This window comes from Lagopus leucura, unplaced genomic scaffold (assembly GCF_019238085.1).
Source record: "Lagopus leucura isolate 7727_CA_CO unplaced genomic scaffold, USGS_WTPT01 Super-Scaffold_100028, whole genome shotgun sequence".
In the NCBI taxonomy this organism is placed as follows: Eukaryota; Metazoa; Chordata; class Aves; order Galliformes; family Phasianidae; genus Lagopus; species Lagopus leucura.
Window position 1 is genome coordinate 3,482,641 of NW_024962279.1, and position 26,145 is coordinate 3,508,785.

The 26,145-nt window shown below is 42.7% G+C and overlaps 1 long non-coding RNA gene across 1 annotated transcript; it reads right to left on the reverse strand.

The window, feature by feature from the left end:
• Positions 1-15,356: 15,356 nt before the first annotated feature.
• Positions 15,357-25,334, reverse strand: LOC122185218. The gene is made up of 3 exons (XR_006180793.1): positions 25,301-25,334; positions 16,550-16,699; positions 15,357-15,429 (listed from the first exon to the last, which is right to left on the reverse strand). It is a non-coding gene; the product is annotated as an uncharacterized LOC122185218 (long non-coding RNA).
• Positions 25,335-26,145: the final 811 nt, after the last annotated feature.

Sequence of the window (26,145 nt, forward strand, 5' to 3'; positions counted from 1 at the left end):
TTAAAAGGACAGCCTGTTCTTTACAAAACAAGATCATGGTCTTTTTTGCAGATATTCATCTCAAGATAGACTCAAAAATACAGATCAGTGTGACAGGCTAGACAAATGAGCATGTCAGGGTTATTTTTTCATTATTTTTATTTATTTATGTGTGAAGTTCTTCAGCCTGACAAAAGCAGTAGGAGTAGACACTGGAATTATTTGATTATCCAGAGAACAGCTAGTTCCTGGGCAGCTTCTCAAACAGCTGCTTTCTTTTACTACTAATACAGCACAACTTTCCATTTTAGAGATCCTTAGCACCTCACGAGGTGTCATTATAACTTGCAGTGCTACAGAACCACACAGGTTGCTGACTTGATACCAGGAAGCCTTGAATGTTCCCTATGTATTTCCAGGAAAAACATGTACATTTCTAAGGAACAGAGAAATGAACCTGGAGCTCCCTTTCTCGCTAGGCTGAAAAGTTAGGCTGTGTGTTGCTTATTCCCTTTTCATGACCCCATTGATTTTCTTTCTTAAGTCCCCAGCAGGAGGCTGAGCACCCAAGTGAGCATCACAGCAGAGCAATGCAGCGTATACCTGCAGCATATATCTGCAATCTCCCCCTGGGGCTTGTGCCCAAACCCTGCCCTGACTTCTAGATCCCTGCAGTGGAGGCAGGAACTGAACGCAGCCTAGCTCCATCCCACTGCAAAACTTCAAGCACTAAATACTCCTTTCCCTTCCAAAGCATGTCCATTCATGGCTTTACAGGAGATAAATCAGATTTGCTGCTCACTGCTGATGGTTAGCAGGGCTTAGAAATGTGGATTTCTCACCCAGACAATAACAGCATGAATGCAGAGCATTGGTAGGATGGCCAGGCATCCCCCCCCACTTCTAGGATTTCATTCACCCATTTATCAAAGCAACATCCTCGAATTTAAATAGGCAGTATAAGTTGAATTTTGAGTGAAGAAGACTCAAAGAGAGGGCAAAGATGGGCAGGTGGGGTTATCATGGAGCTTTCATCTCCACCTGAGGCGGGGGCACGGTGGGCTTCACTGGCTCAGAGGAGCAGCCCAGCATGCAGCTGTGCTTCCTGAAAGCCGCTGGGAATAAGGCTTTGCTCACCTGCCTGCACATAATGCAGACTGAAAGCACACAACTGCTCTGCTGTAGGACTGACTGAACGACCCGGGGTTTGATGAATTGTGATTCAATTCAACAGCTTCTGACAAGGTCAGGGGCAGCATCCTCTGCAGCCACAGAGAGGAATGCCATTGCTGTCCCTCTCCCCGCACCAAGTGGATTAGCAGATGGAGACAACTCCTATGCACTTTTAACTGGCAAGGGTGAGGCTAAGACTGTAACTTTTTAAAAACCTGCAGTTTTTTGATTACTTATGATAGATACAGAAAACGCAGGCTGAGGTCTTGTGAAAAAAAGTAAGAAACCTGTCACTAAAACTGCATGTTTTAAATAAATGAGGAATGCTTATTACTACTCTCAGTTGACTTGCACTGAGCTGAAATTTTGAAAGACTCCTGAAGGAGGTGTCCTAAGCTCAGCCAACATGGGAGCACTGCACTGGTACTACAGTTTTGCTATTTTTCTGCTGTAGCTGAAATAAAGCTATACAGTGCTTGTTTTCTGGCTCAGTCATGTTTCATCCACACCTCCAGCATGAAAGTTCTGATCCTGAGAGTTAATGCTCCTTCCTTGGGAAAGCACTTTGCCAGCATTTCAGCCCCTTACATTAAAACAAGCATTATACTTCCAGCAACATGTTCTTACTCTATTCTCTCTAAATGACTCAAGGAAAAATCTCCTCTTGGTTTGTTGCAGAAAGGAATCCGTCTGGTTTTACCCCGTAACTCCTCTGTGCACTACTGACCTAAAACCTTGCTTCTTAAAAGGCAGATTCACAGTCTAGAGCATCTTTCTCCATAATTTAGGAGTGGTCATAAAGCACAGTGCAAGCATATCTGTTCCTTTCCGTAGATCATTTACTGATTATTTATAGGCAGCACCGTAACTACTTGTTTAATGAGTGTTTTCATTACTATGCCCCCATACGAAATCACTCTGCTAGTCTAATATCCACAGATTGCAGTGTGAATTCCCTATTAAGCCCTAACCTTTGTAATTACTCGATCCTAAATATTCTCATTTCTTCCTCTGTAGGTTCCAGAAATATCTGGCACATGAGGATCCCACAGCCACCCTCATCGATCCCCTGCCACCACTTAATTGAATTATAACACCATAAATAATCTGGAGGGTATCTCAGAGGTACCCCATAAAATTTTCAGGGATGTTGCCTGGCAGATGACCTATTTGAAGAGATGCAGACAGGTTTCTTGGGATTTTCTTCAAACTCATTATCTCAGTATTTCCTGATGTATCTTTACTGCAAAAGCATTAACAATTAAAAAAAAGTATTGAACTATTTAATTTATGAACAGCTAGTCCCAAACCAAATTCCTGAGGAGGAGAGATATTGATCAGATAAACTTCAGGAACTGAAAGCTCTAAGACAGCAAAGCCTTTTCAGACGTGGATCTGAATTTTGCAGCTGAAGACCATCTCCTGACAGTGAATGGATTAAGGAGATTGTTCAGGGAGCCAAATGAAGAAGGCACTTATTGCCAAGTACCTTCTGGCATCCACAGACATAATCTCCTGAAAAAAGATTTTCACCACAAATAAATGCTTCACATATGCATTCAGAAACACAATTGCTTATCTGAATTAAAAATTCTGGGGCATTAAGGCTAATCTATTGGCAGCACTGGACCTGCACTTCAGATAGATGGAGTGCTTGTGCTGTATTGTACTCCTGCATCCACTCAGCAGAAGGCATTCAGAGAACTGCTCTTCTCTTTGCTCGCCCAGCTGCGGAGTTCCTGCCTGCCCTGCTTGGGGGACAATAGAGAGGCTGGATCAGGCTGAGTGCCAGCCGAATGCCGAGTGCTATCGTATTAAGCAGAGCTCTGCAAGGCACATGCAGTCTCATGAGAGGTGAGAGCTGAGCCTCGTCCTCACCCACCTTCAATTAATGGGACTGTGAGTGCCAGCACCACACCAAAGCCCAGTGCAGGTGGTGGCAGCAGGTCCCCAGGAACCAGCTAACACTAAGAAAACAAATGCAAAGAAACCCAAAACAACCCTCTGAGCCCAAATTTCTGATTAAATACCACTAAAGATGCTCACGTAAACCGTTGCACACCAAGGCATGAGGGAGGTGTGCAGAGCACCAGGAGACCCCAGTTGGAGCGTGACTGAGGGTACTCTGCCCTCAGCAAGGAGAAGGGAAGAAGAGTTCCCACAGAAATGACTATGACAGGACAAGGCAACCAGACACAGGATGGCTTAGAAGGGGACAGAGCCTGCAGTGACAATGCCCATCATTCATCCCGATCCCCAAATCATGACTTCCTGCTTGTCTCTAAATTTCTGCTAAGTCTCCACTGGGAGACCCAAAGTATTCATCCACCATAAGACCGTAGAATCATTTGTTTTGGAAGGGATCTTTAGTGGTCATCTAGTGCAACTCCCTTGCAGCAAACCAGGACAGCTGCAGTTACCTCATGTTGCCCAGAGCCTGGTCCAGCCTGACCTTGATTGTCTCCAGGGTCAGAGAATCCACCACTTCTCTGGGCAGCCTGTTCCACCGTGCTTGGAGCTCCCATTCAGCCATCAGAAGCCAAACCCAGGGCCAGAGCTACATGCCTCAGAGCCATGTGCAGATGCAGCTCAGCATTTTCAGTTCCAAAGATTTTTCTTTTGCAATATAGGACAGAGTGAACGGTGATTTAAGCTTGTTAGCTGATCCCAGGCTGCTTTATCTACTCCAACGTTGCAATTTCAGGTGTCTAGTTAACCTCTATACCATGGCAGAGTTTGTAGCAGACAAAATCTTCCTTTCCAAAGCTTCAGCAACTCCTGGCACGCGACAGGGGCTCATTATAGGACTGACCTGCACAGAGAGAAGACGCCTCCAAGTACAAATTCCACCTATTCAATTATCCCCCATCCTACACCAAGCCATGCTGCAGGAGGAGGGTGCAGGGTGATGCATGGTGCTTTGGGTACGTCACTGTCTTTGAAGACATCTGAATGTGCTCAGCACCTCCTCAGGGTAGTGAAATCCCATTACTGCCTCTGTGCTCTGCATCACCAAATTCCCAATAGCAACTGGGTCGACACCATCTGTCCCAGAAAGGAGAACATAAACTAGGTTACAAGTGGGAAAAAAAACCAGTCACCCTATTAAAGAAAGTAAGTAAACATCCTCCACCGAGTGATTGATGCATTAGAAAGTCACACAGCCTAATGAAGAGCACTATGAGCTGCTGGCATTATTATATTTGCTGTGACCTTAAAAAAGAATAGCTCCAGTGGTCTCCAGAGTACAGCAGTGTATGTTCTTGGATTTCTAATACTAGTGGGAGCACAAAATCCAGCACTGATTAAAATCATAGAAGCTATTGCTTCTACACCGAGGAAGGGGTGAGAATGGATTGTATTACAGGCATTTTGACAGAAAAAATATTTGCTTTCTCAGTGGGAGATATAATGTGTCAGTCATCTAGTCAAATAGCAGACAGGCTCACTTCCACTCTAATGTAGTTTCAGCAAAGCCTGGTTTTACTCTATTCCATGTTGCACAGTACGTGAGCTCAAGCCCTGTGCAAACGTGCCCAAGAAGCTCCTTTGCAGTCTTCCTGGTGCCACTGGAATTGGCTGCCCAGGTGAGAGGCATGGGAGCAGAAATGTGCCATGGAGAGCACAGCTGCAGTGAGCAGCTCGTGAGCTGTGCACAAGGTTGCCATGCTGCAGCTGCATCACCTGCAGAGTTGTGGACCAGTAAGGGCTGCACAGGACACTCTTTGTGTGTTTTTCACTTCCACTCAGTTACCCTCTCCACTCTGTCCCAAGGGGCAGAAACAAGATTGAAAAGAACCTCCCATAACACCAACTCCCAGTCTACACCAGTCCAACTACCTGACATATGTCTCAGAAATACCAGCAGTGGTTTGTTGTGACTGAGCACACCATAAACACTGGCAACAAAGCCATCACATCAGGTAACTTCCCTGGTCTAAGAACGTTCAGCAACAGGATTGTAACGAAAATAAACCAGCTTCAGGGAAAGCAGTGAATTCCAATTGCATTTTCATTTCTGTACAGAGGCTGATGGTGAGTTTTATTCCATCTAACACAGCATTCAACAATATGTGACTAATTGCACCAGAAAACAAAGCAACGTGAATACACTTCCAACTTCATTGGCTTCCATTTGGAACTTTATTAAACAAAAAATGGAAATAAAAATGAAGTCTGTCTCTTTGAGATTGAAGTAGAAGATTTAAACACATACTTTCAGACTTCATGCTACTCTTTCATATTTAATCTTCCTTTTTCAGGTGCAGTTGTGAGCCTTCAAGTGAACAGAATGCCTTATGCTTAAGACATTCATTTATTTTGGAAATTATATGGGAAGATTTCAAAGAAGAGAAAATTAAGTTTCACCTGCTTTGAGAGCGCATGAGAAGAGGAATACAATGTTTTAATTAAACGTATTCATAGAACAGAGTCTGGCAGAGCATATTTCTCCTGTTGTTGGGAAAACAATGGCATTCTCCTCTCTTTTATTATACTACCTATGGAAATGAATAATTTCCTTTATCCGTTGTTTTAATAAAATATCTATATTTTTATCAGTGTGAAACGTCAGATTGAACCACGTAGCTATTTGCTTTGGAGTAATCATAATATTACCCACAGCTGTATTCAAAGCACAAAAGAACATAACAGTGTTAACTATAATTGGATTATTTTTCCAGAGAGTTGGAGCAATTCCTTGCAGTAGCAGAAGTCTTCACAAAGAGCTGCTTTGCTGAAAACCTCAAATACCTCTACAAGAAATGGACTTGGAGAATTCACTTGCCTTTGTGCCTGGGTTTTAATTATTGTCTTTTTTTTTTTTCCTTGGTAATGCACAGATTCTAATTATCATGTTTTAATGATATGATAGATGATTTAATAGTCAAACGTGGTCTCAGAGTACTGCATTAGCTTATCCCACTCTGCTCTGAACCTCTTGGATCTGCAGCACATAGCACAATGGCTCTTGAATACCACCATTACCTTCTATGTGGCCAATGTGCATTTCCTCCAGAGAAAATTTCCTTTCCATGCCATGTTCAGCATCATTCCCAACACTGTTCCAGAATTCAGACAGGTGTTTCACTCCTACCCTCCAAACAGATGGCACAACTCTCTTGCTCAAATAGCTATCTGTTAGCACAACACTACAGGGTTAAAAGCATTGAATCCGACATTTCAAGGCTGTATCTTCCTGCCTCAAAACAGGCAGACTATCACAAGAACTCATATCACTGATTTTATCAGTTATTTCTAAGCAAGCAGGTATCATGGCTTAAATCACTTCTACTTCAGAAGGTCTCCACGGTGTTTGTTGTCTTTTTTCACACCTGGGGTCTGTGTCCTAATAGATGTTTCATGGATGACTCATCTGGCATCTGAAGCAGAGACTGAAGCCTTTATTGACCTGTTTGGTAGGAAGTCAGCACTGATCATCATTGTATCTGACAAGTTTTAAGAAATCCCAGATAAACAGATGTTGATAAACTACTTGCTGTTATACATCTGGCACTTTTGGGTGTACAGGATTTATAGCAGCTGCTTCACCTCCAGTTTCTTGGAAATTAAAAGAAACTTAGGAAATCTTAAAGTATAAGATAACTTCAACAGTAATTTAAAGGACACTGCACAGTTCAATGGCCATTTTGCTATGGATGTGATACCTTTTTTGGGAATGGTATTGACTTCCAGTCATAAAGACCTTTTCATTTCCTAGGATGTATGCTAAGTGCTAGTTAACTAAACTGCTCAACTAATCAATATAGTTCTGTACAGGTGACCTGGAGAGCATGAAATAAACACTGGTTTACTCCTTTCCACATCTTCACAGATGTTTAGTTGGATCAAACAGTTTTTAGTATTAACCTTGGTCTCAAAATTAATTTCTTTTCAGTTCTACTGGGTTCCTATGTGTTTTCACTCTCTGTGAACACCAAAAGGATCAAGTTCACATCTCAGTGTTGGCAGGAAGGGAATTTTAAGCACCAGCCAGTGAGCAATAGGATTCCCCATCCAGCTAGGAAGAATGGAGCAGTTCCTAGATGTAACTGTGCCTAATTAGTTTTGGAGACTCATCAACACATGGTACAGCCTTGGCCTCCAGCAATATAACAGTAGCCCTGTAAGGTCTGTGGGGAAAAGCCCCTACCAGGCTGTTAGGAATCACTATTACACAACAACTATTAAGAGACCTTTCAATCTCACTTCAATAAATTGATAACAAGCATATTTATGAATGCCCCTTTTGGAAGAATTCCTCAGTAGTCTCTACTGGCTTATTTTCATGTGTCTTCCCAGAAATGACCTCTCCTAGTGCAGAGGAACCTGACATGAGAACATGTGGAACAGCACTGATCAGAACAGTGCCAATTTATTGAATTATATGGCTGATTTTTATCCATAAACCTGAATTGTTCTTGGAAGTCTTCCATTTACAATGGACATGGCCCAAATTCTCTTACCTTGCAAGACTTCTATCCAAATTTCTGTGGCTTTGGCTGTAGGAACATATTTGTTTCAGAGAGAGCCAAGCAGGAACCATAGCAAGGCTACTGCTGGCAGCAAGTGAGATTTTGTGTATCGGCGCTGGGGCTTCACAGACAGCAGCACTGGCTGTGGAAATCACATTATTAGCTCCAACTAAACAGAGCTTAAGCCATTACAAAGTCAGTGGGAGGTTCTAATTGACCTCTGTGGGCTTTGGATCAAGTCCCAGGAAGAATATGACTGAACTGGGCAGCGTTATTCAACATGCTTTTCCTAGAAGACTGCTTTGCCCATGAGAATGCTGAGGTTAGTGGACAGCTTTCTAACAGAGAGCTTGGGCTACTAAGGGAGGTTGGTTGGTTTTTGAGGGTAATTTCATGTTGGCTGCTACAGAAGAGTGCTGGATAAGGAGCCTAGTTTAGTCCAGCGTTCCTCTCCCTGCAATATACTTATCCCTAGATGTTACTAAGCACATTTGTTCACAGTCATTTCCTTTCCCTTAAAGTCTGAAGGTAGAACTTCAGGAGAACGGAGACCTGGGGTTGTTTGTGGGCTCCTTGCTGCCCTCCCTGCCAAAGCAGAGCGTGATGACACATATTACGAACAAAAACTGCCACCCAAACCTTGAGACAGCTATTTCTTTTGGAGAAGAGGAATAAATATACTAAATACATAAACGTGGAACCTTGGCTTCCTTTTTCCAGACATGTTATTAAACTGGTAAAAATTGTTTTGGGAGCATCAGAATCTCTCACTCCTAATACTACACAGAAATGGGAAGGAAGGCAGGGTCCAAAGCATGCCATTAAATGTCTGTCATGATTACTCGTTGTTCGAAGGGAGCTGCAGCTATGCTAATACAGTGTGCTCGCTACAAAGAACCCTGTAATTGGGACAAAGCAGTTGCAAAGCTTCCCACAGCTGGCAGGAACTGCGACTGTTCTCTTTGGTTTTAATCATGGCTTTTAAAGCAGATCAGTAACAGCAACAATTAGCCTTTTAGATGGGTCTCAGAAATTACCATTTTTAAAATATGGTGACTCTGCAGGCACAAAACCAAAAGCTCTGAGCTCTGCATAAAACAAGCAGCCAAACACTCTGGGCTTGTTTGTCACCAGCATGGTTTCTCCTTTGTTTCTGCTGAATTGTAATTCTGAAAAGCAGACAGGAACTTGCACAGTCAAAAGGAATTATCCTTACTCACTTCCCTTTCCTCTCAAAACCTATCCTTCGAAACAGCTTCAGCTCTGAAGAACTAACTGCCTGGCATTCCAGCTGTGTAAGGAAGCACAACCACAAGGTTATACAGAATAGCTTGCTGGTTCTACATCAGCAGAATGACTTTGAACCTCCTCTCATTGGACAAGTCTGAAAGACAGCCATTTGGGATACAGAAACAGTGGAAAAGGAATCAGAGGGGAATATTCAGCCCAGCAGAGGACCCCTGGGAGAAGACAAAAAGCAGTGCAACAGTAATAAACTCAAAATCCTCACCAGAGCAGATGTCACCATCACACTGCAGTTGAGAGAGTCCTCTGCAGCATCTCCATGCCTTGCAGTGAGGTCTCAGCCTGGCTCCCAGAGCTGGATGGAGCTTGATCTGCTCAGACCTGCCTCTGCTTGGCCATTCGGAAATTTCTGCCTGTGCAGCAAGGTTATTCAGTGACTGAACAGCCTTTATGCAGCCTCTCTTTAATCCATGCAAGTCCTGGTGTACAAATACCTATTTTAAAAGTCTCTTGCTCCTCTGTGTGGCATTACCTATGCTTCATTCCTTCTAGGAGAGTTTGCCAGCACAGCAACACAAAGGAGCTTTTTCAAGTACAGATCTGGCCTTTGTGCCTCAGGGCTTAATTCTCTGAAGCTAGGACTTTGTACCACTCTGGCTTACAGTCTTTAAAGTACAAGTGTAAGTGCACTTCGATGTATCTACATGTCGGGTGGTAACAGGACATTTCTTGCCTACCTCAAAGAGTGGGTAGGAACCAACACCTCCACCAGGCTTTGATTTCTCTCAAGAAAGCACTTACATTGACACTCATTTCTCAGTCTGATTGAAGCCTGCTGCAAATCCCACATGTGAGCTTCAGGATATGGTGTCCCTGCCAGGCTGTCGTGCCAGCTGCTGTCCAAAATCTTGAGTTCCCAAACTTATTTTCCTGTCCCAGCTGTGCACGTGCCTCAGGAAGCAGAGAGCTGGGATTCCTGGTTGGGACTGAAGGCCACCACTCTTCACAAATAGTTCATTAGTTCAGCTGGCATTGCACTTATACACCATTAACAGCAGTAACATGATTGGCATGGATGTTTAAATAACATACCTGCACATAGAAGTAACATCAAAGCATGGCAGCACTGTTTTACAAAGCACCACTGGCATTAGAACTGTAGGCATTGGATCCCAAGGAGACATTTTGAGTGGTTTCCTCAGATACCTGTGCTACTATTACACCTGGGTGCCCTTTTTGTAATCCTGTTCCTGCTGACAACCAGCACAGACAATAACTTAATTTTAAATCTCTCATTAGAGGATTTAGAAATAAAATTCAGCAATGGAATATTTCTAGCGATGGAGAGTAGAACATTATCTACTACATAATGTCTTCCTTCCAAAAAAAAACCAATAAAAAGACTATATACACTGGATCACTTTTTCCACCAAATGCAACTAGAAAATGGTGACATGATAGAGTCCATATAAACAAGAAGTGCTGACAGACACCGCTCCATAGCTAGCAGTTCCAACCACAAATGATACTGACATTTCCCTGCTTTATTTCTGTCACAAAACTGTTGGGAAATTTAGAAAGTCATCATTTTTTCAACATCATAATTTGTCTTTCTCTTTTTACTCTGTAGAACTAAGAAGAAAAGAGTAGAAACCACAATTAGATGGGCTTTCAAAGAAGCAAAGGAAAATCAGCTTTATGGAGCAATCTGCATGAGTAATGATATGGGAAGTTTAGGTTGAGCCTTTCATCCCAGTGGGCTCCATGTACATGTGGACAGAGTGCAGAGTACCCATTTTTTACTTCAAGCCTATCATTCACTGCATATGTTTAATCAAATGGCATTGAAAGGTGGAAGTGCTGATTTTGTCCATGATGACTGATAATGGGTTTAACACCACCCTGGGAAACTGCAATAGGAATTGGCAGGAATATAAACCTTCTATTTCCTGAGGTCATATTTTGCTTTTGAAATGTGGAGAGGTTTTCGTTGTGGTTTTTTTTTTTGTTTGTTTGTTTCATTTTGTTTTTGTTACTGTAAATATGGTGAATACAGAGCCAAAGCCATCATTAAGGCTTGTATGTTCCACGCTTTACATTACTCCACTTGGCTGCCTCAAAATCTGCACATAACAGGCACAGCAGGAGTCTGATAAACCGAATGCTTTTTGAACGTGGCTACTAGTTTAACATGGGGCGTCCATTTTTTTCCTACCTTCTGAAGTCATTCTTTGAGACAATGTGCGTTAATACTAAATCAAGAAGTATTTCATCCAATCAGGACATGGCAAGGAGGAATGCTATTACAATAACCATAAATGATTCCTATTATAAATAGCCATGGCTTCATATGGAAAGCAAAGGAAAATGTGTTTATTTCAAACACTAAAATGGGCAGTATTTCTATTCCATAACATCCAAAAGCATATTCTTCTTCATTTCTGCAGCAAGATGGAGCACAAATGACTTAGTGCTTGCATTAGGCTTACACAGCTTACCTCTTTCCTCCATACTCACCATTCTCCAAAGGTTACATTTGAGTCACATGTCCTCTTTATTGCTTAGTATTTCACTGTACATTTTCCTCCATTTCCAGCGGTGTCTCTTAGAAATGCAAGCACTGGGCATTAATGGAAATGTTTTAATAGAAAACTCAAGAGAACTCTATTAGCAAGAGCAGCCCTGTTCAAAGCTGGATGATTCTGATGGATCTGATAAGTGTTGAACTTGCTCACAATGTATGAAGTGGTCATTGTAGCCTTGATTTTCTCCTTCATGGCATTCAGTAAAACTCAGTTATATTCAGAATTTCTGTCCTTGGGAAGACAGCAAGCTGTCACCTTCCTTCCCATCCCGAAATGGGACAGGAGAATTCCTGAGAGAGGGAGATAGAAACTGCCTTTCCATGCTTCGAAGAACATTAGTAGAGATGTGTAACCTTGTGGATATCCTTTAGGCTATTAAGACCTCATAAGCAGGTTTTATAATGTTTCAGGTTTTATACATAACTTTTGAAAGTTATTTCCTCCCTCTCCCCCCCCCCCACCCCAAAAAAGTGTTATTTTTAATGACTGATTAAAATTTCAACAGCTTGTGAAAAATTCAAGGAAAGCCATCCCTTATAATGAAAATTTTAATTGATATCTGCTTGAATATGTTATCAGATTCATTATTGAAATTCTATTTTTGCTAAGCATTTTTATTAAAAAATTTCAGGGTTTCATTAAAAGAAATGTGACAGATCTGAATGCCTTGAGATGAAAACTAGTTTGCTTAATGAATTGTGTGGCATTCAAGCCAATCTCATTGTCTGCCACTGTATCTAATAATGCTATATAATGTTGGGAGCTACTCAAATCTGCAGTAATGTAACATTTGACATCACTATTTTTGCAATTGCTCTATTAGTGAGTATTGCAGCTGAATTTCCTGATGTCCCAGGATGAGGTTTATGGATTTGCCCATAGGGATACTACAGATGATACAATCAAATATACCAACCTGCCCATGAGTTTATCTTTTCCTGGAGAGCCATACTGATAATGTTATCAGCTCCAAAGCAAAATTGAGAGTTGTCCTAGCCTAGCTGCAAAAGCTTCTTTATTCCTGGAGAGTATTTCACTTGGTGGCTTAATGAAAGTAAAATAGAAAAATATCAGGGGAAGAAAAAAAAGAAGAGACAAAGTCTATTTCTGCCTCAGATGCTCTGTACGTTCTAGACAGTGTCCTGCTAATTGCAAAAAGCATGACTCATTCAAGTCATAAATCAGCATTTCTTGAGGCAGCAAAAACAGCCTTTAAAATTCATTGCAGTAAGACTGCTTTATTACATCGCTGGAAAAACTGCTTCCCAACAGCAGCTCCCTATTCTGCACAGCTATCTCTGCCAAGATTTGATAAGACAAATAGGGAGACTTGGGCGGAAAAGAGGAAAATGATGAAAGAAAACTTTGCTGCAAATTAGATACAAAATGGTTTTAAGCTATCTTGTTTCAAGTGTCTTTCGCCTCCTCCACATCTCTCTGTCACATCCAGGAGGGCTTATGGATTATGCTGAGGAGATCAGCCTGCGCTCATCCCTTATTCAGGCAGTTTTCTCTCAATGACAGTTTTCCCAGCAAGAGGTGGGGAGTGGTCCATAGGATTTTGCCAGTGCTGCTTAAAACAGCAAGCAGGACCACTGAGTAATGTGTCAACGACAGCTGTCTATTCAGAGATCTTCCCTCTTCACTCCTATCCCATCCCAGATTTATGTCCGTTTTTCCTTCCCAATCTCCACCAGCTCTGCCCTCAGCTTATCACCACTCTGCAAATGTCTTCCTAACCAAGAGGAAGGAGCGATGATTCCGCAGCTCACAATGACAAACTCCATCATCACTTGCAGGGTTTTTCAGAATGATGATTGACAGCCCTCCTGAAATTGTGTAAAAATTAACATGTTTAAAAAAAAAAAGAAGGAAAGAAAGAAAGAAAACCAGAATCTGTGGTCTGTTGATCTGACTCTGGGCAAAACACAGCTCTGGCTGTGGCTGTTTTACATCTAATCGCAGCAGCAGAGCAGCTTCCAGCCGATCTTATTTGTAATTTTTTATCTCACTGTCCAGCTAAGTCAATCAATTGCTGCAAACTGTGTTGTGCTGCAGGGGAAAGAATAATAGAGAAATATTCAGCCAAACAATAAGAAACTCGTTCCTACTGCTGTGTATGTATGTTGAAACAGCGGCCTGTCCCCTGCCTGCCAGGTAATGCCACCAGTCCTTGATAAGACTGCTACAGCTCTCTCACTCTCAGAAAAATTGGCAAAAAAAGCCATCACTCACACCTTGGGAAATGTCCATGGAATAATTACTCCCTCCAAGACAATTATATCCACAAAAGCTCCTTCCCCTCAGAGGGAAAATCCTGGTGGAGGCTCTTCTCAATTAAGGTTTAATGTATGTCTCTACTTCTGAAAAAGGGTTGTTCTCATTCCCACTGGAACCACTCAGAAGCTTTAATGGTTTTTGAACCAAGCCCAGTGATGATGCATCTTCATCAGTGATAGGAGTGCTTCCTTTCTTCAGGTTTTCCCATGGTTTAGATGCATATCCATCACACTGCAGCATGCTGGGGATGACAAATTGGACATACAATCACACAAATAAGTGAGATTTCCTACTGACTCTTTTGCTCCTCGTGTCTGCTCTAGGGATTGCATGGAGGATGGCACTTTCAATGACTTTTGCTTTAAGGACACTGTTTGGGCCAGTTGCTGCCATCCACACCAGCATGGCTAGGAAATGGGTTTTAAACCCTGAAATGCCCCTCAGCTGGAGGGCTGGAAGCTGGCCAGGCAGGAGAAGAAAATAAGTAACAAAATGTGGAGCGTTCTTGCTTTGTACCCCTGTAAAACTGCTTCAGAGTAACTTTCATTTCAACTACCCCACAGCAATTACACACAATTGTCCTGGGAGGAGCAAAGATTTTCTTTGATGGAATTATCATTTAATTTTTGGTCTGTATTTAGCAAACCAACTTCCTATAGGATCCCTCTTACCTGGCAAGGGAGAAGACAGATTGCCTCTGAATCTTAGGGGCTTCCCTTCAGCTCTTCTGTGCTTCCTTCAATCCGTATTATTCCTGTATATCCCATTGCTTTTCCCAACAAACTGGGTGCACATCATAGTATTGATTGCCACTCTCCATCACACATAGACACATTTCTCTTCCTCTTTGCTCAAAGAAAACTGCACAATTGACCACAAACCAACAGTCAGGTTTTTATGATATCTGTATTGGTTATTAAATTTCTGAACTCTGTGAGAAAAATGAGAAACACGTGTGAGAGTTACTTGTGGATATACAACAAAATCATTTCACTCAGTCAAGCTGCTTATCAAATAAATGAATAAAGAAAAGCATTCTTTCTTAACATAGAACTTACATCTTTAATAAACATCTGCTGCATGTTCTCGTGAGAATCCTATTATACAACTTCCTTTATTGATTCATGTATTAATACCATTTTGTATTAAGCTGGTACATAATTGATGATATGGAAGTGTTTTCATATTACAACTCCTTCACTACATAATATAACCCACTTATCATATTTTCAGCACAAAATTCACAAAGTTCATGGGTGCATTATACACTGAAATGAACAAATTAACTGTAGAAAAGTACAGTATATCATTTGCAAATTGCATGCAAGCTAAAGTAAATACACAGTGCTAAATGCTGACTTTGATATAGTTCAGGTTGAAAGGCATACATCAGCTAAGAGAAAAAAAATATCTAAGCATTCAGTAGAATGGAAAAATCTCCCTCAGAAAACAAGACCTTGTCAGTTGAGTGCAATATATACAGCTGTGATTGGTGACTCTCCCCAGGAAACACCTTCCCATCTCCAGTAACTGTAGTGCTAGTACTGCCTTCCTGCAGCATCAAGTACTGCTCACTGAAAGCAAAAGAAGCAGGAGAAATCCCTGAGGGGATTTATTTTCCTTTAGGTTTTAGGGCCTTGTTTTGTTTTGGTTTACCTGCAGTTGAATAACAGGCTTCTGTAGTACTTCAATACCTAATGCGGGGAGATTACACAAGGCTTAGAAACTTGCTCTTTCTTATAAAATATAATTTAAACTAAGCTCAGAAAGGCAGATAAGGAAATCTTCCTGCCAAGCAACACACCAGAGCAACGGTGGCATAGCCCTTACCCTGCAGTCCTGGGAGCCCAGTGTTCCCCTGGCCTGGCTTACCAGGGTTTCATCCTTGGCGGATCAGTTAGAACCATTACTGTTGGACTGCTCCTCTTAATACTTTCACCAATGGAAAAACATTGGTTTGCAAGAACAACACGCATGAAACCTCAGCCTTATGCATCCGTAAATAGGGTTCATTTTTATGCTGCTGCAGCATCAGCTCTCTGCTCCCAGCCTTGCTGAGCGACTGATGAGATGCCACTGCCTTCCCATGGATGTGTGCCAGCACAGAAGCAGCTCCAAGTTGCTGTTCAATTACCTGTTATCTCCTCCGTGTTGTTACACAGCTAAATAGCTCTAAGCTTTAATTGAACTTGAGAAAATAAGTGAGGAAAAACACTTTTTTTTATTTTAAAGACACCAACTAGCTGTGGCCATTCCATTCAAACTCCTGATTCCTGCATCGTCACGCTTCAGTGTTCACTGAATGTCAAAGCATTACACCAGTGTTATAAGATGAACTTACAGTTATTGATACTACCAATGCCCTCAAGCTTTGCTTTCACCAGTCAGTCTTTACTTCTGTTACCCAACTCTGGCCCTCATGTTGTTTCAGTGTCCAACACTTACTGCTCTAGAGAAGCTGTCTGTAATGCTCAGAGCCTCTCTCCTCCTCTCAGAAAGGTCTCATTGCTACTTTCACAACCACAATTATACTGCCAACGAGTTCAAATGTAGTGCTACATAAGGCATTACCTACAATTCATCTACTCTCCTCCACCATCCACCATCGTGCACTTTCTCACCCACTAATAATGTCCATCCTGTGCCCAGAAAAGTGATCATTAAATATTCATGTTTCAGGAACAGACACTTCATCCACAGATCTGCCCACATCAAGTACAGTATTTCCTTTAATCTCTTTAATTCTTCCTCCCCAGTACAATATAATTTACAGCAGGCTCAAAATATGAGTTAATGCATCTTTTCTTTCATTACCTTTTCCCCAGCTTGAAAATTTATTATGTGTTCCAGCTGGTTTGACAAGGGTCAGATGCATATGGGATGTTTCAGATTTATACACAGCATTTCAAGTAAGGCACAAGGCACAGCTCTTAGATTTCTTCAGTGGAGTACAGCTGCCCCTGCCTGGAGACATCAGAGACAAAACTTGCATTGGCCCAAATACATGATGAGAGCCCAATAAGGGAGCTATTTCCTATTTCCAATGATTTGTAAACATCTTTGCTTCTACATGCAATGAACTGCAAGTACTGAATGTGCACCTATTGTCCATTTGACCTTTTTCTTACCACATTTTAATCTTGGACGTATTTTTAACAACAAATCATAACAATAAGAAATTCAGTTGCCATCTGATTTGATCAAAGTCACAAAGATCTTCCAGACAAGGAGAACAGCTAATATTTCTTCTTTATCCTTTTGGTAAGAGGATTAATAACAGAAAACCATTCCAAGGATTTTTCCCCAAACCATCCTTGCCTTTTGCGCGACTAGCATTGCACATGTGAATGCTTCAATACTTACGTGTTAGTAGGAAGCAATGCAAATACTTCAGCTGCAGTCATGGAATCTTTCTGCAGCTCTAAGCCAATATCACTTCATGCCACCCATAGGAGTTTCTCCATTTGAATCTAGAAATTGTATTCCACAATACCTACATATTGGGGGCAAGTTCTTTCATCCAGATTCTTTTGCTTGGGTCCCACAACCAAAAGGTGGGAAGCGATGGAGGGCTGCAATTTCCTGAGAACCAGTAGATCCTGGATCTTCTCGTGCTGACAGGGTGTGGAGCAGCAGGTTGTCACTGTGACACCCGCTGGCAGAACTAAAATCTGAGCAAATGGCGAATGCTGTAACGTCTGACAGCTCTCCCAAATTCCCCTGAGCACAGGCTGTCTCAGAGTGGGTACTTCAGCTTGCAGCTTAACATTTTGTAAGCAAGTCGAAATAATCAGGCATAGGTATCTCTAAGGCAACAGTTCTCACACATACACACATACACACAGATGTAGATTTATATACATACACATGTGTGTATATACATGTACACTTCCTCACTTTCCCTGCCTCACATTTAGAGAGCAGAAAATGGAGGGCCCAGCCACTTCTGCACCCTGACTTCCCCGACAAAACCATTTCCTGGCTCTTCTACCACCAAGCACTGACTCATCACATCTCTGCTGCCAGAAAGGGTGCTCCAGACCCGTGGTTTCCTAACAGTTCCCTTGGACAAGCACTGACCCTCCATACGTGACTTTCTAACTCCCTCCCCTCAGGATGACCTGCCACTTCCAAAGCTCCTGGTTCCTCTGTGCTGTAAACAAGTCCTCCTCCAGGAGCATCGCAATCCATTATTAATCCTGCATCACTATGTCTGGGACTTTCAGTCCAAGACAGAAATAAAAAGACTGCAGCACAGGCAGACTAGGACTGCAATTGGAGCAGGGTTTGTAATTTAATAGAACTACCTGGAGTAATGCTGTAATCTCAAACAACCTTCAGAAGTAGTTCAGAGAGAGATTCTCTAAATCCTCAAATCAGCTACAAATATACAGTTGCATTACTACTACAGATTGAAATGCCTTTGAAGTCAACAGAGAGATTCTTACAGGGTTTTTTATAGGCTTATGCATTTATATATATGTATAAATACATACACACACACGTATATACATACACATCTCCCTAGGAGTTTAATTGAGCTGGAGTGTCCCTGAAGAAGTCTGAGCTGAAACCCTAAGGAACAGCACACTCTGAGAGCTCTCTGCCTGTAGGACTTTTTTTGTAAATTTTTTTTTTTTTTTTTTTTTTGAGAAGAGAGATTCCATTAACCACCATTTTTCTTTCCTTCTCTGTTTTGGCAAGGTGAGACTTGTCTCTATTCTGTAATGTAGACATCACCATCTCAGAGCATGGTCCCAAGGAGGCCAATTTGGAGACTGACAAGAAAATCATCCTTTCTATTTGGACAGAGAGAAATGATATTTTTCCAGCTGGAAAGAAGAAAAAACGTAAACCCTGTTGTGTAGTCTTGATCAAGATTTCTGGACAAATCAAGAAAAGTTTGAGATTTGCCAAACTAAGGATCACAGTCATGAGATTTGATTGCTTGCACCATAGCACTGACTTTCCCCAGGCTGTTTTATATCAGTGCAGGAGCACTCCCTGCCAAGGGAAGCTGCATGTTCACAGGAGCCCCATGGTCCTCACGCTGCCAATGCCACTGAAGCATTGAGTCACCCATCCATTTTTCATCCCCATTTTTACCTCACCAACCTTACCACTCCCTTTATGTCTCTTTACCTGCAGTCTCGTAGTCACCGTGTTCACTTCCACTTTTACATTGTAAATTTTAACTCCTTGTGTCTTTTCTCAGCTCCTGTTGGAAGAGCTGAGGGATGGAATCAGATCACTGAATCACCAGCACTGATGTAGGCTTTGGAACCAGGAAGTGAGGTTGGAGGTAATGGCAGCATCCCCCTACCAGCCAAATACACCAACAAGCAGGATTGGATGGGAGACCAAAGGACAGAGTTTTCTACTTCTTTCCACAGAAGGGCTCAACAGAGCAGATCCAGGCAGACAAAGAAGGTGAGAGACAGGTTAAAACAAATGCAGGTATCCTCTGGGGGACACAGGTCAGCTCAGAAATCTCAGGCATTTAAACTTAACCAGCGACTGTGAAAGCATTTCCAAATCAGAAAGAAACTCTGCAGTGAAAAGGGGGAAAGAGGAGAAAATCCCTATTTTGTGACCTCAGGAAAAAGGGAAAGTATTTTTACATATTTCTTGTCTCATGTTAGTTTGGGGGTAGGAGTTAATAACCATCTAAAGGCCACCACTCGTAATAGCTGTCCCATTGGGAACAACCCTTCTGTACAGCTCTGGGTGCTGATGCCCAGCAGGGGCTGAGCCCATCCTCTGAGATCCGAGGGAGAGCACAGCATCGCATGGGCTCGGTCTGCCACTGCTCTGCAAGAAGCTCAGTCCCAGAGCAGGGCTATAGGAACAGAGAGAAGTTCATACAGAAATCAGCTGAAAACCCAAGCGCATATTTTACCAAATCGTTCCTAACGTGCTCTTACTTTGTTTCAAAGCATGACAAATGGAAACAAAAGAAACTGCAGACTTAGACCAAGAACAAAAGGCTGAGTGGCGTGCACAAAGTGGATGAGTAAAGCAAAGGTAGCGAGCCTCAAGCTTCTCTAAATGTCTTTCTAATGCTAATTAAAACACCGCACGGAATTTCCCATGGGAGGCATCGTGAAAATTAAGCCTTGAGGTGGGAGTCTGAGCGAGGGAGAAAAAAATTCTCTGCTGGGTTTCTCCCCCCTCCTTCCCCGGTCCTGTCTCACTCCATCACTATGCTGCTGCCATGGCAAAGTCCCAGCTCTGACCTCACGGCCCCAAGCCAGTCCAGAGCCCTCCTGCACCACACAGAATGTGAGCATCTCATCCAGCATCTCATCCTCTGCGCCCTCTGGAATCATCTCATGCCACGTTCGCAGAGATCAGGTGAGATTTATTTCTAGATGAAACTTGGCTGATAAGACAAAGCAAGTTATTAATCCACTCAGGCCAGGCATCTAACACCCAAAGCCTGTTACTTTTTCTGGCTGGAAAGAGGTATTTGATCGAATCAAGAGGGATTTGTTTAGCTCTCTCTTCTTGTTTAAGTTAGAAGATGCTTAAAATTTGCAGCTGGGGGTTGTGCCCCTGCCAGCTCTGCAGCACCTGCAAACAAACCCACGAGCTGTGGTGCAGCTAAAATGGGAACAAGAGCAGGACCTGTGTGCTCTCTGCTACAGCCTTGTTTGGTATCAGGATGTCAGGACTGGCAATAAGAGCAACTCTGATCACTTGTGGCATTTTCTTTTTGTCCTGAATATTCGTTAAACATCCGTTCCTTTCAGGCTGTGCACTCGGCTTCCTGACACTCCTCTGGCTACTCTGCAAGTTCTTTCTCTTTACCTATTCCTTCAGGAGACCCAAGACACACCTCATGAGATTCCCAGGACGTCACTGCGCTGCCCAAGTTCCAGCTCCCAGCAGTGCCCTGTCCCAACCCAGATGCTGGGGTTGCTTTGAATCTCAGGGGAGATTGAGTAGATGTGTTTCTGTACCACTGTGCTGGAAAGTTGATTTCTCCATAGCGGTGGTTTCAATCTGTCAGAAGCCTGTGTTTAGCTGCTGCTTTAGCCAACAGGGACCAGATTTTCTCTTTCTGTCAGAGGGTTTCATGACAAAATCAGTATCAAGGGGATCAGCTGGAGAGTGATGATAATGCTTTTAGCATCTGAGCCAAAGCCCACTGCCTTGACTGAAAGCCTTCCCACTGACTTCAGTGGGGCTCAATCAGCCCAATGCTCCATCGCAGGATGGGGCCAGATTTGCTTTGAACACATTTGCAGAGTTAGACACCAAAGTTTCCAAAGACCAAGATCTGCTCCAAGCAAGGAAGTTTGCTAATAGGTAGGGGAAAAGGGAAGACAAAGGAAGTGCTGTTCCTTCCTTTCCACATCCTTGCAAACCTTTGTATTTCTTGCTGCCATTATACTTCTTGCTTAAGTATCCCTTAAATATCTACTAAGGGATCTGAATAGAAAAATACATTGACCCATTTTTAACAGAGATGTAAAACCAAAAGCTCTTGCACAACTAAACAAATAAGAGTAAGTAACATGATTTTCTCCATCTCTATTGCATTAAGCCCAAATTCTGCTTTCTGGGGAGCAGATCTTGACACATGGTGACAAGCTGCCAAAGTTCCCACAGGGAGAAGACTCCTGACCAGCCCTAATAAACAAAGCACTCCCTCCACAGCAAACCCCATGCAGCTGCTCACTTGTCTCAAGGTGACCATCCAAGGGTTGAAATAAGCAACCTCACTCAGGAGCTGGTTGTGACCACATTGGTAAGGCCAGAGGCTCTTGCTTTCTTCTTAGGGTCTCTCTCTGTTACAGAATGCTGGAAGTTAATTAGCCACTTGCATAAAAAGGAGGAGGGCTGAGGGAAGGTGTGACAGAGACAGTTGGCTGTCAGAGGGGAACATCTCTTCATGTAAATACCCATATCCATTCACAGGCTTCAGGAAACCTCATCCCTGAGAAAATACATGCCAGATGCAAAGCATCTGATCCGCAACAACTTCCCCTTCACAGCCCCTGGTTAATTATAACTTTGAGGAACAGCAGTCTATAATCATGTACGTGGAAACTCATTTCTCTTTAAATGGATCCTGGCTAACAGTTGCTTTTTACTGGAACAATTTTCAAGTAAACAAGCTCTGAAACTTGAAAGGAATCTTAAACTCCATTAAATAATACAGTTCCTTAGCAGGAATTTCTCCTGGGAAGAGATGTCTTCTACTCAAGTGCCATGTTATGACAAGCATGACAGACTTGATAGCGATCTGTTCCAACTCATGACATTGCTTAAATTAGGTTAGATAGAATCTGTACAGGCTTTCTAAGGAAAGCTCCTCCGGGTGAAAGCACTATTATTTTTGTTAATGGCTGTGAATTATGATTTGCTTCTCCTAGGAGTCATAAACAATGTTGTTACACAGTAGTACATCATGTAATGTATGTAATACATGATGCCTTAGTAGAGGAGGAAACTATTACATTTGCATACATTAGAGCTACAGTTGTAATCAGAATGTGTTTTCCCACTCATTCACTGAATATGTATGGCTCTCTTTCCCACTTCCCTTTCTGTTACATATGTCTCTTCCTTGACCTGGTGTCTTGCTCTATTTTATTCAGACTTAGGAAGGATGCACGCTTACAGGATGTTTCTGTTTCTCTGCAAAGACCAAGCAACCAGCTTCCTTTCAGACCACTTCCCGAACCTCAGCTATACCTCAGCCTCAGCCTCATGAAAAGACAGATGGAGGCAGAAAGCAGCTCAGCACCACTGCTGTGGGCTCACGCATGCATCAGGGCACCAGTCAGCAGCTGACGGCACCAAGGACACTTGCAGGTAAACAAGGGGATTTTAAGGTTAGCAATGCCCTGCAGCCTGAGCAGGTGACAGCTTACACCTCAGAGGGCTGCCAGACAGGGCTGGGTGGGAGGGATGACAAACCCATCCTCCTGCTGCAATCCCCACAGAACACAGCACCTCTGCACCAGCAGTAGCAGCAGGGTGGGAAAGCACAGAGCAATGCATCCAGCGTTGCTTCATGCAGTTGTTTCCAGGGGTTCACATCTTCAAAGGTGAGCTGGGTTCCTAAGTCATCAAGGTCTTATTCGGAAATCCTGCACGGCAGTCCACCAGGAGAACCCTGTTTTTATTCTCACACACCACTGATCATTCATGTCTTGAATTTAAAGAAAGCCATTCACGTGCAAAGCCAGATGATGAAAAGGTTTGTTCTGAGCCTACATGAACACACCTATTTCCCCATCAATAAATTTCAAGCTAAGAAAACTGACACCCATTTGTAATTTGCGAGGAGCTGGAGGCCACCTGAGCAACATGGACAAAGAAAATCAGCACATGGTTTTGCTGCTTCACACGAGCGCAGAAATGAAGCAGCAAAGCTGCTCTCAGAACAATGAAAAGGCTGCATCCCAACACAGCAAATTCATCATAGAATGGCTTAGATTGGAGGGGACCTTAAAGATCATCCAGTTCCAACCCCCTGCCACAGGAAGGGCTGCCAACAATCAGGGCAAAATAACACTTGGCACTTTGGAAGATATGCTCCCAGGTACAATGATGCTGATCAGCACAGAGCAGACCTTCTCCATGTCCATCACATCACCAATGGCTTGAGCAGGGGAAGAGAAGGGCTCAGGTCTAAGAGTCAAAGCTTTACAGTAATGCTGGGCTGCACATTCACACCTGAGTTATTGCCAGTGTGGGGAGGTTATGGAGAAACCAAGAGCATTTCTAACCAACTTGAACCAATTTAAGCACAGGTTTCAAGTGACACGTTGTTATTTTTATTATTGAGCTGAAAGATCACTGCAGGTAAACTTCAACCTTTCAGGCAGCCTATGGATAGTACAGCAAACAGCGAGAGGCAGATGCTGGTGGAGCTTCTGTCACCGAAGGGACACATAAGGATTTATCTGTTTTGCCACACAGAAATATTCTGTCTCAGAGCAAATTTATTGTTGGGCTGCCAGGGAAAAGCTGTTCTTGTTCCTTTTCATTAGAGAGAGGGTGGTTGCGATGTGAGGTTTCTGAGTGCACACTAAGGAGGAGGTGGCATTCCATGGTACTCCAAGGATTTTAATGCATGACCAAAGATGTACTCAGAGCTAAAAGATGCTTATGTGCCTAAAGGTGCAGAGAAGCACAAGGGCTCATGTCCTTAGGGAGGAAAGCACTGAAATGCTTTGTTTCCTGGGCAGGGCTTAGTGCAATTTCCATGCCCTCAATGTCAGGAGCACCGCATCCCTCTGCTCTGGGGTTTTGTGGAGCTGCCTGTGCACCTACTTCACCCTATAGAGAAATAAATGATCATACAAAACTGGTCTTTGTACTAAAGAACAGCTACATTTCAAAGGAAAACACATTTCTCAAAAGGGTGTTGCAATTTCTGAGGTATCAGGACAGGCACAAATCAAACAGTAGCTGGTGGCTTTACTTTCTACATTTGAATTCATGAAAAGTTCATATTAAAACAAAGGGAAAAAAAAAAAAAAAGAAAAGCAATGCATAAAAACACCTTGAAACATTTCTTGCCTCTCTCTTCCAACATGAGACTCTAACCACAATTTAAGAAATATATAAGCATCATTTACCATCCAGGGATGGACAAACACCAGCACTCTGCTCCTGCATTCAACCTGGAAAGATTGTTAATGCAAAGCGAACAAGAAAGGATCAGGCCTTAAGCTACCATCCCAGCCCAGCATCCCTACAAGAGGAGATCATGCACAGACATGTAGGGGGGATTTGGTAATTGTATCGTGTGATGATTTTGCAGTTGATAAGCAGCAGTCTTCCACCTTCAGCACTGTTAGTCTGGCTTCTATATGAAAACAAAATTTGTTTTGTTTTGTTTTTAAAACAAAAAGATATGTATGGCTGATAAGTGTTATTTGATCATTTTTGTGAACTTTAATTTGTTTTATACTTTATGCTCTCCAAACTACTATGTAAAGTTATACTTCAAGCAACAACGACATAAATCAAAAACAAGCTCAAAAAACTCCTCACCCTTTTAAAGTATTGCATGAGTATTATTTAACCACGATGCATGCAAATTAAATTCAAATTAAATAGCAATGGGTGTGGTGCATATGCAAATTTCTAAATGCACCCAGTCCCCATTTCCCCATTATGAAATGCCTACAGCTGTAACTCCCTGACCTTACGAGCTGCTCAGCCTCTAATACAATCTTTGTCATTGTAACAAGGCCAAAAGAGTGGAAGATGGAACAACATCAGTCCATCTCCACAGACTTTCAAAGCACTTGCAAAGACCCCTACAAAATAAGATCAGTGCTTTTCTGAAGGAAATATGATGACTGCTCTCCTGACTGACCTACCTGGCACTCAGCAATGAGACAGTAAAACCCACAGCATGGGCTGAGCCCCATGGGTGGCTGGGCTTCTCACACAGGCTCCCTCTGTGGCTCACAGCTGGAGGTTGGGCTGGTGAAGCTTTACAACCATTCTCCTCCATCTTCTTCTGATATCTGAAACCCTTCTGATTTTGACTTCCTTTGAAATTTCCTTTTGAATCTCTTATCTGAGTGTTCTTACCAGAGATGTGAGGACTTCCACCCCTTGACAGCCTCCCTGCATTCTTCTCAGGATTTCACAGAGAACCCTCCAGCTGCTCAGTTTCCATCCAGAGCCCTTGTCAGAGGAGAAAGGCATCGAATTTAGTTGCAAGAGACTTGGTAACAGAGGAGTTTCTTTCAAACACCACCTCCCATACCTGGCAGACTCAGACTTAACACAAGGATTGTTCCTCCACCCTTTAATTAAAGGAGTTTCCTTCAGTTTCAAAGCAGTAGAACAAAGCAGCCCCAGCATCTCTCAATAACTATCTTCCTTTCTAGCTCTCATAATATAAAAGGAATCTGACAGTTTTTCTCTCCTGTATCAGTCTCATCACATCTGTCATCAGGACTTTTCTCTGAGGATGCATTTATATGCATTCTTTCCAAAACCAGTTCTCCACCACAACCCACAGCAAAGCCAAAAAGCCAAGGCACGCGGAGGGGGACACCCCATCCAGCCCCCTGGGCACAACCACTAAACTCAGTCAACAACAACCTTTGGAGATCAGCCTCTTCAGGGAAAGCAGAGGTGACTCCAAGGAGAGCTGGGGGAACAGAAGGGACAGACAAGAAAATGAGCACGGACTTGTGGAGGCACTCTGAGCACAATGCACATGAAGCCCCATCCACTGCAGATAGGACATCCTAATTTATGATTGCAGATCTCAGAGTAGCCTGATCAGAGGCAGCGTCTGAAAGATGAGCATTCATGACTTTCTCCTGTCTCCTGTTCCCAGATAATTATCCCTTTCTTAGGTGATTAGAAGACATTCTAATCTGTTTTTTTTTTTTTTTTAAAGCTCATTCCATCAAATTAGGCAT